General features: G+C 38.7%; 1 protein-coding gene across 1 annotated transcript in view; it reads left to right on the forward strand.

Annotated features, from left to right (window-relative positions):
- Positions 1-602: 602 nt before the first annotated feature.
- ccdc120a (coiled-coil domain containing 120a) overlaps positions 603-12,623 on the forward strand; it is a 47,803-nt gene continuing 35,782 nt past the window's right edge. The window contains exon 1 of the mRNA XM_052564344.1: positions 603-810. The gene's annotated coding sequence lies outside the window, so the exon portion shown is untranslated. The remainder of the gene's footprint in view (positions 811-12,623) is intronic.

Raw genomic sequence — 12,623 nt, forward strand, 5'->3', positions numbered from 1 at the left:
TTACTTGCCTCAATGACTCCCAGATGATCCGCTCAACAATTAATTTTTTCGAACCCCGTACCTTGCGTGACACTATTCTGCGGTGACTGGTCCTAATGGTCTCAGATTCATTTCATCATGCTTGTAATGCCTGATAAAGCAGTGTTTGTGAGTGCAGTTCTGCTTTATGTACAGCGTTACCGGGGAAACCGCTATTTTTACCGCTTCAAAAGCGACACCTAGTGGCAAAGAATGAATTAATGGAAACTTAAGTCATACCAATGCGAAAAGACCAATAAGTGGGCGGACAATATGCAAATTTTTTCACGTTGACGTCAACATTAGACGGATTTGTTTTAAAAAGAATTTATTACAATGATTTTTGAGAGACAAAAACTTATACACAGCGCACTTTGCAGGATATTCTCATGAGCTGTGTTACACTGCATGAAAGGCAATTATCATTATATTATGACATATAGATATTCACTATTTGTTTTCAAGTATTTCCAGTACTTTGGCACTGAACGGGTTAAACGAGACACAAGCCACTAATGTGGATAAAATGTGATTGGTTTGGTCCCTGTGTGTAGATCAAGTCAGGATCAAATCTCCAGCCCCTGCAGATGGAGGGTGTAGAGGGGCTGGCATTACAGCATGCTGTGTAAACACGGGTGTGTGTTGAAGAACAGACGATGATCATGATGATCTGGGATCGATGAGCAGAAGACAGTCATGCATCTCGATGAAGGACTAAAGACGATCTGGAGATGCTCGTGAGATGATGCAGAGGGACGCACGTGGATGCCAGAGACTCCAGCATCCTCTCAGGTATTTAGAAACGGTCAGATAAAGATGCAGATGTTGTGATCGCGAGGCTCTTCGACTGAACAGCTGCGTTGATCGGACGTTACATTGAGGAGCAGCTCTGTTTGCATGCAGCACATGGTCTGCAGTGCAAAACAAACACATCTGAGAATGAATTCCGCGACAGTGTGTTGTCATTTACACACGCGCTGTGTGCAGAAATGTAAAGGTGCATTGTTTTGCTTGCGTTATTTCGGCAGCAAAGTCTGAATTTGTGAATGTAACTGTCATTTATATTGTGGCACTGTTTTCACTGTTTCATATATAAATACAAATCTTACTTTTTTTTAATTAAAGGCATTCTCGTGCTGCTGTATAAAGTCTGCCCACTGATCTCAGTGTGGTGGCAGTGTTTTGAGCTGTGGGTGTCCTCGCCCAGGTTTACGCGCAGGATCAGGTGCATTAATGGGGTCACACACTGACACGCATGCACCTCAGCTCGTTAATTGTTGTGCTTATTAATAGTAGTTGTTTACTCATTATGTTAAAGTGCTAGAGTAAAAGTACAACTTGATGTATGTCGGTTTTGGACATGAACAAGCGTGGGAAGCGTCTTCTGCGCGCAGACTCGGGCGTGTTCAATTTTCTTCCGCTCTTACTTTTCTTTTCTAGATCAAAAGAGAGGTTTAGAGACAGGCTTATGTACTGTTTGTGAAATCTGTTTAACCATTTTATTCAAAGGCTAATGGTGATTTTTATCTCACCCAAGTGACTTTCACTAAAATGATTTGTTCACTGATTGATTTAGTGACCCTTTCTATCATAAAGTATTTGTATTATGAAATTATTACATTTCGGAACAGTAATAAATGAGTGGGTCTAAACCTAAACTTTACCACTACTCTTTGGCTGCCTTGCAAGTACTGCTATTTGCTCCTGTAGATATCAATTTAAACATAATTCCCAGCTGTGAGTTTAAAGTTACTCATTGGAACTTAATGTGAATGTTCTTTGTACAAAATTGCAAGCATTTGCACATATTTGTGAAAATATCTGGAAGCTGTTTTGCTGGATTACTCTCATATCAGTGATAACCCAGTTAAAGGATTTTGTAAATTAAATCAGAAAAAAATCAGCTGTATTTATGAAACACTCAATTGGACCTGATGTTTCTCCAAGATATTTTGCCACACTTTTATGATGCAAACACTCATTAAAACATAAATATTTTAAGTCTGTCTCCATCTCAGATCTCTAAAACACTGCCATGTGAAAGTAATATTATCACTAAACGTTTAATTATGACTCGCTCTTTAGTTGGAGGAGCCAAGGAGTCAAAATCTTAGCCCATTATCCTCTTTTCAGATCATAAGTGTAATCAGAGGATTATGCTGAACTGCAAAGAAAGAGAGCAGCTCTGAATGTGCAAACTGGGTTACGTCGCTGTAGGGGTGAAAAGGTCTTACCGAGTATAATTCTGCTAACCTATATTAAAAAGGAGGAGCACTCACACTAATCTGTCTCTTCCTGGCCTTATGAGAGGGTGTGTGTTGACCCGTGGAGCTGATAAACTGATTACTGGGCCAAATGAGGGGTTGAGGACTGGCAGAGGTCTGGGTTTAGCTCCTGTTTTGTGTTGAGATGGGTTATTTGGTGTATATTTGGCTAATCTAGCGCAGAGGATGCTGGAGGCTTTCAAGGACAGGTGGATTTGCAAAAATGGGGCATTTTTAAGAGGCCATGTGAGGATACAAGGAGAACAGACAAGAATAGACTAGATCTCCATTCTCTGGAGAACAGGTTGATGCTTGAATGTGCAAATCTCTCAGGAACAGTGCTGACGTGTTCTGGTTCTAGCTGTTGTTAGGAGTGTTCTGAGTGGTTACCAGGGTGTTGCTATCCTGTTGCGGGGAGTGTTCTGTGTGGTTTCTAGGGTTTTGCTATGCTGTTACTAGGAGTGTTCTGAGTGGCTACCAGGGTGTTGCTATGCCATTGCATAATAAGTGTTCAGGGTTGTCTCTTGGGTGTTGCTGTTCAGGGTTGTTTCTAGGTTGTTGCTATGCCATTGCTAGAGTGCTCTCGGTGTGTTGCCAGGGTGTTGCTATGCCATTGCTAGAGGTTTCTCGGTGTGTTGCCATTGTGTTGCTATGCCAGTGCTAGAGTGTTCTCGGTGTGTTGCCAGGGTGTTGCTATGCCATTGCTAGAGTGATCTCAGTGTGTTGCCAGGGTGTTGCTATGCCAGTGCTAGAGTGTTCTCGGTGTGTTGCCAGGGTGTTACTATGCCAGTGCAAGAGTGTTCTGGGTGTGTTGCCAGGGTGTTGCTATGCCATTGCTAGAGAGATCTCGGTGTGTTGCCAGGGTGTTGCTATGCCATTGCTAGAGTGATCTCAGTGTGTTGCCAGGGTGTTGCTATGCCATTGCTAGAGTGATCTCAGTGTGTTGCCAGGGTGTTGCTATGCCAGTGCAAGAGTGTTCTGGGTTTGTTGCCAGGGTGTTGCTATACCATTGCTAGAGTCTTCTGGGTGTGTTGCCAGGGTGTTGCTATGCCATTGTTAGAGTGTTCTTGGTGTGTTGCCAGGGTGTTGCTATGCCAGTGCTAGAGTGTTCTGGGTGTGTTGCCAGGGTGTTGCTATGCCTGTGGTAGAGTGTTCTTGGTGTGTTGCCAGGGTGTTGCTATGCCAGTGCAAGAGTGTTCTGGGTTTGTTGCCAGGGTGTTGCTATGCCATTGCTAGAGTCTTCTGGGTGTGTTGCCAGGGTGTTGCTATGCCATTGTTAGAGTGTTCTTGGTGTGTTGCCAGGGTGTTGCTATGCCAGTGCTAGAGTGTTCTGGGTGTGTTGCCAGGGTGTTGCTATGCCTGTGGTAGAGTGTTCTTGGTGTGTTGCCAGGGTGTTGCTATGCCTGTGCTAGAGTGTTCTGGGTGTGTTGCCAGGGTGTTGCTATGCCTGTGCTAGAGTGTTCTTGGTGTGTTGCCAGGGTGTTGCTATGCCAGTGCTAGAGTGTTCTGGGTGTGTTGCCAGGGTGTTGCTATGCCAGTGCTAGAGTGTTCTGGGTGTGTTGCCAGGGTGTTGCTATGCCTGTGCTAGAGTGTTCTGGGTGTGTTGCCAGGGTGTTGCTATGCCTGTGCTAGAGTGTTCTTGGTGTGTTGCCAGGGTGTTGCTATGCCAGTGCTAGAGTGTTCTTGGTGTGTTGCCAGGGTGTTGCTATGCCAGTGCTAGAGTGTTCTTGGTGTGTTGCCAGGGTGTTGCTATGCCAGTGCTAGAGTGTTCTGGGTGTGTTGCCAGGGTGTTGCTATGCCTGTGCTAGAGTGTTCTTGGTGTGTTGCCAGGGTGTTGCTATGCCAGTGCTACAGTGTTCTTGGTGTGTTGCCAGGGTGTTGCTATGCCAGTGCTAGAGTGATCTCGGTGTGTTGCCAGGGTGTTGCTATGCCAGTGCTAGAGTGATCTCGGTGTGTTGCCAGGGTGTTGCCATGCCAGTGCAAGAGTGCTCAGAGTGATTGTCAGTGTTGCTATTTTGTCCCTAGGAGTGTTGAACCTTATTATAAAGTGTTAAGATGTTACTAAAATCTTACCCGGTCATTTTTTCTTTTGCTGAACCAGTTAGTTAAAAATGAATTAATGGCACAGACATTTGAAGAAAACCCTATTTCCACCACAAGTTTAAGCATGTTAATGTGATAGTTTGCCCAAAAATTGTAATACTGGCATCATTTACTCGCGCTATTGTCATTCCAAACATCTATGACTTTCTTCATTGATTTACACTCTTCAAAATATATTTTTTCTTCCACAGAAGAAATTCATACTGTTTCAGCATTTGCATTTACATAAACTGTTTCTGACTTAAGACTTGGGGTTATTGGTTTGTTTTAATCCCTAACACTTAGACCAACAGGAAAAGTGATGCTTGCCTTAACACTTTGGGTTTAAGAGAAACAGATAAAAGAAAGCTATAGACAGACTAATAAAAGTTAAAAGTAGAGATCAGAGGTGAGGAGAGAAAGAGTTTGTATGTGGAGTATAATTGCAGCAGTCTCAACCTCTCATTGTCTAATTAGACATTCAGAGCAGAGCAGCTTGTGTTACTTGAGTCTCAGGGAATATTTTCAACAGAGTCTAAATCAAGGTTGCCTCTATCCCTGTCTCTTTCCTAACCAACACACGGGCCAGGATGTGCTATATGATAGAGTGTGGGTTGCTTTGTGCATAATAAAGAGTTTCTTAAAGTGAAGGTGTGTAGTAGCTTAGCACTTAGAAAAAGTGGTTTCAAAATCCCTAGATGCCAAACTACAAGGACTTTTAAAAGAATAGTTCACCCAAAAGTGAAACTTTCCTGAAACTTTACATATCCCCAGGCCATCCAAGATATAAATGTGTTTCTTCATCAAAACAGATTTGGAGAAATGTAGCAATACATCACGAGCCCACCAATCGATCCACTGCAGTGAATGGGTGCCATCAGAATCAGAGTCCAAACAGCTGATAAAAACATCACAATAATCCACATGTAATCCACACAACTCCAATCCATCAACTGATGTCTAGTGAAGCCAAAAGCTGCATCTTTAAAAGAAACAAGTGCATCATTAAAGTGTTTTTAATTTTAAACCATTGTGTCTGGTCAAGATACAACTCCATAATCCACACTAACACTTCCTAAAGTATAAAAGTCCATCTCTGTTGTCCTTTCATATCAAAATCCACCAACATATGTGTTGAACTGTTTTCTTGGAATCATTGCTTGATCTGTGCATTTTTCTCTCCTGGTTCAGAAAAGACAATTTTTTAATCAAATTTTAGTTGTATAGCGCTTTTTACAGTACAAATCGTTGCAAAGCAACTTATAGAAAATTAAGTTTCTACAATATTTAGTAGTAGCTCATCACTTGTATTTTACCCTGAGGTAATAGTTTGAAGTTAAAAACATATTCATTATAAAAAAAAAAATTCTTACAAACATGCAGCTTTTTGCTTCACGAGACATAATTGATGGCCTGGACTAAATCATGTGGATTACTTGTGCATTATTGTGATGTTATTTGAACAGCTGTTTAAACACTCATTCTGACGGCACCCATTCACTGCAGATGATCCACTGGTGAGCAAGTGATGTAATGCATTTCTCCAAATCTGTTCCAATGAAGAAACAAACTCAGTTACATTTTGGATAGCCTGAGGGTGAGTAAATTTTCTTAAAATTTAAAAATTTCATTTTTGGGAGAACTATGCCTTTAACAAACCCAATAGCCCGAGTGGAGCCTCTAGAGATGTGTAATGTTTGCCCGCTCAAGAGGTCTGGGGTAGATAAGGACGTTCAGTGGCGTTGACAGCATCAGCGCCAGGGTGTCAGTGACAGAGCTGGGTCAACACTCAGTCTGCGTCTCTCGCTCTGGGCTCAGTTTAATGAGTTTGTAATCACTCTCATGTCAGAAGGATGCTTGTGCCCTGGAGGCTTGGACGGTGTCGGAGCGCTGGAATTCATTCTACCGAGACTCACGCTGTGCTGTTATTGAAATATGAAGGCTTATGAGTGATCTGAAAAGAAAAGAACACCTAAACCCCACAAAGGTTTTGAACCGAATTATACAAATATTTGTCATACCTTCCAAAGAACAATAAATACACCTTTGTTCTCCTGTGAGCTTGAGAGAAAGAGAGAGGTATGGTAATGTGAAACAGCTCTAGGGAATCGAACAGTATGAAAACAGGTCGTGCTGATCCAAGAAACCTCATACAGAAAGTAGATTATCAGTTAGAATTGGATGAGATCTGCTTTCCTAATTCCGGTTGTTTTAAGTGATGGTGGTGGAAGATGCTGTTTTTATCTTAAGATAACTTAGAAATTAAAGCATTTAAATGTGATAAGGTTCAAGATATTGTCTTTAGTCAGGATGGAGGGCATGTTCGTATCATTTGTTTATTCACTCATGCTTTCTATCTTATTTATTGATTGATTTGTTTGTTCCCTTTACTATTTACTTATTTATGAATGACGTTTACCTTTTTATTTATTTATTTTTAATGCTTACATAATTAGTTTGTTCTTTAACTTTTTTATTTATGTATTTGTTTATTTAAATATATTTTCTACCTTGTTTATTTTGTTTGTTAACTCTATCATTTGTTCATGCATTCGTTCTTCCTTTTTTATTTGTGTGTTTGTTCAAGTGATAGTTCACTTAAAATGTATTTTTTTACACACAAAATTAGTTGAATAAAGATAGTTTGAATTATAATTTTTTTATATTCTAATCATTCTGTTTATAAATTTTATGCTGTCCATGCAGTTAAAGTCAAAAGGGTTCAATAAAAAAAGTAAAGTTAATAAATTAACGTAGGTTTGAATTACACGAGGGTGCATTAATGTTAACAGAATACATTTTTTTAGCTCAACTATGACTTTAACATCTATGAAAACGAGTGTGATAGACAAACACACAGTCTGTTAAGTGGCTTTTACTTTTGTGTGGTGTTGATTGTTTAGCCAGCAAAAAGTTGAAAATAGGACTTTAAAAATGAAGCAAAAATACAGCCTTGCTTTCATTCACATCAAATTAAATATGATGTCAACACTATGGAGATCAAGAGATAAAGTTCATATTTACACTAAATCTCAATCAACAGATTTAAAGCTTCTTTGCTGATATTGATTGCTCATCTTAATCTTTTAAACCGGTGTGATGAGCTTGATACCAACTAAATACTGTACGTCAAACGGATTTACACAGACATATAAGATACTCTTAGACTGTGGTAACATACATGAATATCAGTGCTGTGAGATGAATTTTGAGCGAAAGGAATTGTAGCTAGATTATTAATTTTATTGCAACGTTACATTGTACTAAAATCAATTTTTCAGCGTGTACCACTTGAATAAACAGTGCATCCGTAGGCAATATTATTTGTAGGGGCTGCCATCATTGTTTCGCGTGCTGTGTGACATCAGAACTCGGAACTGGGAGTACTTCGATCTAGTACGAGTTCAAGGGTGGGAAGAATCTTAATTTGTTCTTAGCTTTAGTAATGAACAATGTTTCAGTGACTATTTGGCTACAGGTTTGCTCTTAGTATGGTGAGAAGTATTTTTCCAGCTGTCAGTAATCTGTTGTGAGATACTAGAATCCAGACACTGATGCAGCTCTGTTGTCTAACTACTGTTTTAGGGGATCAGCCTAGTTTAGAAGATTAGTGGCTTTCAAGGGCTTTTCCCACGTCCTCTAGCTCATTAACTCCTGGAAGGACAGAGCTGTGCCTCAGAACCTGCCACTTAACTTCAGCTGTTTGGGTTACAAGAGGTTTGAAGCTGGTTTTCACTCCACTGTTAGCTAAAGCTTATTGAAGTTCTACAGATGAGAGCCACACCTGAATGCATAGCTAATATAGCAATTAGTGCTGTCAATCGATTAAAAAAAATTAACTAATTAATCGCACAATTTTTTAAAATTAATCGCGATTAATCGCGATTAATCGCAATTAAAAGACTGAAACTTTTTGGATATGTAAATGTAAAATGTAAATAATTAATGTAAACTCAAGACAAAGAAACTATTTAAATTCAAAATATGTTTGTTTATTGGAATTTTTGTTTAACTTGTAACACAGATTTTCTCATGTAAACAACATACCTGCAATAAACCATCAATATCCTCCAAATTAACTGTTGGCTTGAAAGCCATATTTATTACAGAAATAAAAACACAGGCATGTAAGTACCATTTGAATTTCAAAACAATCAATGCCAATAAAAAACAAAAATGATTTCCATGTTGAATTCTAAGTGGACTGCAAAAAAATTTCAAAGTATAGTCATTGCCAGTGCTTTAAGTGGGCCGGTACGCACCGGTACTCAGTACCGCCACTTCCAAATATAGCTCTCGAGCTTACCGCCACCTCTCCGTACGCCCAGAACGTGCTTGTAGCGTAACGGTACGCTCATTTCGACATTAATAGAGGTTTTATTCTTTTACCTGCACTGCCGATTTTCAGAGCGCCCTTCACAATGCAAGATTCCTAATTCATCCCACCCAGAGCAGAAACTACATTACCCATTCACCCTTAAATAATACAAGTGAATAGCGCATGTGTCGCTTTTCCCACTGTAAGTGTCAACAACTCAACGTGGCCGGAGAAGGTGTGTGAAACTCGTTGTGAGTTATACTAAAGCAAAATCTTGAGTATTTATTGTCTGATAAACATTAAAAACTGTCTGCGGAGGTTGAGTCGTCCTGCAGCCCCCGCCGGCTGTTCATTGGCTGCAGCATCTTTTTTCTAAGTTCTAAAAAAATACCGTAGACGGCAAGGCACAAATTTAGATATTCATTTATCTAATTAATCTATAGCCTATGCACAAAGACAATATGATCTTTTTGTCCCCTTTTTGTTTTAAAGCTTGATGAAGAGAGAGAGCGCAAGTTGCTGCAGCTGAGGAGGACAGTGATGCACGCGCACAGGAGTGATTGACAGTTCACGGCACTCTGTACAAAAAATACTCCGCTACACAATTATTTTGTTATTTTCGTTTAAGCTTATTAACGTTTTTTTTAAACAATGACATTTGAGTTCATGATTTTAATGTTGCTGTTTCTTGTGGCAGACTAAATGAAGAGTAATGTTTCTTGTGGCAGACTGAAGAGTAATCCGGCAGAGTTTTATACTGAAACTTTCCGTCTAAAAGTCCTTCCTTGGTCTTATCCATATTTCTTTGCACGTTGAACACACATAGGCCACAACTGGAAATAAAAAAACTGCAACCGCGTTAATTGCGTTATTTTTTTTTAACGCGTTAAATATTTCAAATTAATCGAATGCGTTAACGCGCTAATTTTGACAGCACTAATAGCATAATTAAATGCATATTCAAATATAAATGACAATGTCAGTGCTTCCACACACACACACCTATAAAAAAAAGAAAAAAAAGCATTTCAGTGTTATATATATATATATATATATATATATATATATATATATATATATATATATATATATATTAGATTTTAAGTGCTATATATAAAAATTATACTACACAGGGATAGGAGAAAGTATTTAAACATATAGAAAAATCATGCAAATTTCAGGTTTAATTAAGTAAAGAGTAATGCACACTACATGCATGTAATGTGTGGGTCAAAATGTTTTGTGTTCCTTTTTAAATTAATGTATTTTGCACTTAAAGGACGACAAGAGTCCCTCCAGAGTAATCCTTTGACTGATGGGTGTGTTGGACACAAACTGATTCCTGCAGCTCTCCTGAAAGCCTCATGGGATTGAAAGAAGGGCAGTGTTCAAAGAAATCACCCGAGTGAGGCAAATTGCGGAGACAGTTTGGAAGGCAGTGTGGCCAATGCCTACGACAGCTCAGGGGAATTTAAAGTGACCTGTCCGAACTCTAAAAGTGGGAAACTTTGTGGACGGACATCCTCAAACATGGCTTTATTGTTCGAACATGCTCCCCGAGTAGATTTGCTATGACTGCCACGTTGCGTGAATTTGACCCCACAGGTTCAGTACAGACATCTGGATGAGAGTCAATCACCCAAACATGACATTGATGGCCCAGATCCACCCTCCCTGTGCTAGTACCTCAGGGGTGAAAGGTTATTGGCTGCTCAGTCAGAGCTGCCAGCCTGCGATATGCCACTATTTTTAGTAGGGGATTTTTCACGTTGTTGCCATGCAGCGGTTAGACTCCCGATCGCTCTCAGCTCAATGTGTAGCTCCTGCTCATTGTGCAGTTTAGCATCGCCGCACTGTGATGTCGAACTGTGACGGATCTCTAAGCTTCATTCGAGCAGAAAAATGTAGGTCATGTTATAAAGCAAACACCTAGAGAGGCAGACAGAGAGACTGGCTGCAAGGCATTGAAACCTACTCCAGCGTGCACATTTTAAAGATGTTTCTTAACTTGCTGTTGGCTGCCTCGTGGAGGAGTGAACCAGTGAACGAGCAGGAGCAGGACGGTGGGTGTGACTGTAGCGGGGCAAGAAAACCTCACAAAAGCAGTGCAGTGGTGTCAAGGACAGGCTGCATGCTGGAGAAGGAATGAGCGCGGTTATAAAGCACTCCGAAAATGGAAAGTGTAAAACAAAAGCAAGTGCAGTGCAGGAAGTGTCCCTGGGCCTCCAGATACAAAGAGATGCAGCGATGTCTTCATCTTGTGCTCTGACTTATACAGTCCTGTCCTTGCATCCTCTGTTTGTGTTAGAGAGGTTGGACAATATACATACATACATATACACACACACACACATATATACATATATATATATATATATATATATATATATATATATATATATATATATATATATATATATATATATATATATATATATATATATAAATTTATCTTTTACAGCAACATAAGCATTGAAAAGACAATAATTGAATTAATATGTCATAGTTTAATTAATCTGATTTTTATGGAGGAGAACAAGAGCAGAAATTATAATAGAAAGATTGATAATCTGATTAAAAAATGTAAAATTATAAATATTATGTATATATGTGTATATATATGTTAAATTTTTATATTTTTTCATTTTAATTAATCAAATTCTTTATTTATTTTATTTATTTGTGTTATTTATACACAACTATTACCTAAACTAGCTGACTGTTTGCTCTATATATTTTTCATATATGCACATTACATGTTTTTCCCAAAAAAATGGTTTGTTTTGTTAGTGGAGCTCCTTATTGTGGGTAGATAAGTTTTTCTTTCATATAAACAGATTATGCTTCTTTCTGTCATTGTGAATTTCTGTTATGATTTTTTTTTTCCTGCAAAAAAAAAAAAAAGACTAATTAAATTATTTCACTTGCTGCAGCATGTTGCTGTAAAATATTAATTATATGTAATTAATTTCTCTTGGCACATTTTGTGTAGACTGTGGAGATTTGTTGTTGCTGTGTGAATATAGTGTTAGAGTGAAGCCAGGTGGTGATCTATTTTTAAAACGTCCCTCTGAGGGTGATTGTTCACACCTCTATGAAGTGCTGCAGTCAGGTTGTTGTAATGCTGCTCCTGGCCACAGAGGGCGCGCTTGCACTTAAAACCCCATTTTCAAACAAACGTTTTTGACTGGATTGGGCACTGAACATTTTTACCTCAGGTGCATCAAAACAATAAACAGGATTTACTGGCATAGTTCCAGATGTCGCATACATATTTTAGACTATACCATATAGTATTAGTCAATCAAAATAAGTTTTAGGGGTGGAAATGAGCAGTAACCTGATGGTGTAATATTATATTATATTTGGGTCGTATCTTAATATTGTTTAAAAAATGAATTCAGAATGATCATATGTTGCAGTTATTTTTAATCGTTTTTTTTTTACATTCATCAGGTCTGGACCACAGTAAAAATGTAATTTTTAGTGCGAGTTTGGGTACTGGTCAAATATAGAAATATTTGTTTATACATTTCAGTATTATAATAAATTATATACTGAAATAATATTAAAATATAAATAACCCTATAGTGATGCGGGATATAATTATGTAATTTTATAATATACATATTTTTATGTATTATTACACATGCATTTTTATGTATATTATATATAATTTCTTTTCCCCCTCCATTTTCTATGCTGTGAGTGACCTACCTTGAGCCTGCTTTTTACTGCACTGCAGCACTCTTTGGCTGTAGTTTATCATGTCTGTATTTCAGGAGGGTGCTTATATACTGTAATCTGTCCATTCTTGGCAGGCGTGATATTCCATGGATCCATCACAGTGTGAAAAGCTTTACACTCCATTATCAAAATCTGTACTAGCTTGTGTTTTGGACACCCTTTAGTGAGGAAGCATCACAGACGACCTGCCAATA

The sequence above is a fragment of the Carassius gibelio genome, chromosome B8 (genome assembly GCF_023724105.1).
Source record: "Carassius gibelio isolate Cgi1373 ecotype wild population from Czech Republic chromosome B8, carGib1.2-hapl.c, whole genome shotgun sequence".
NCBI lineage: Eukaryota > Metazoa > Chordata > Actinopteri > Cypriniformes > Cyprinidae > Carassius > Carassius gibelio.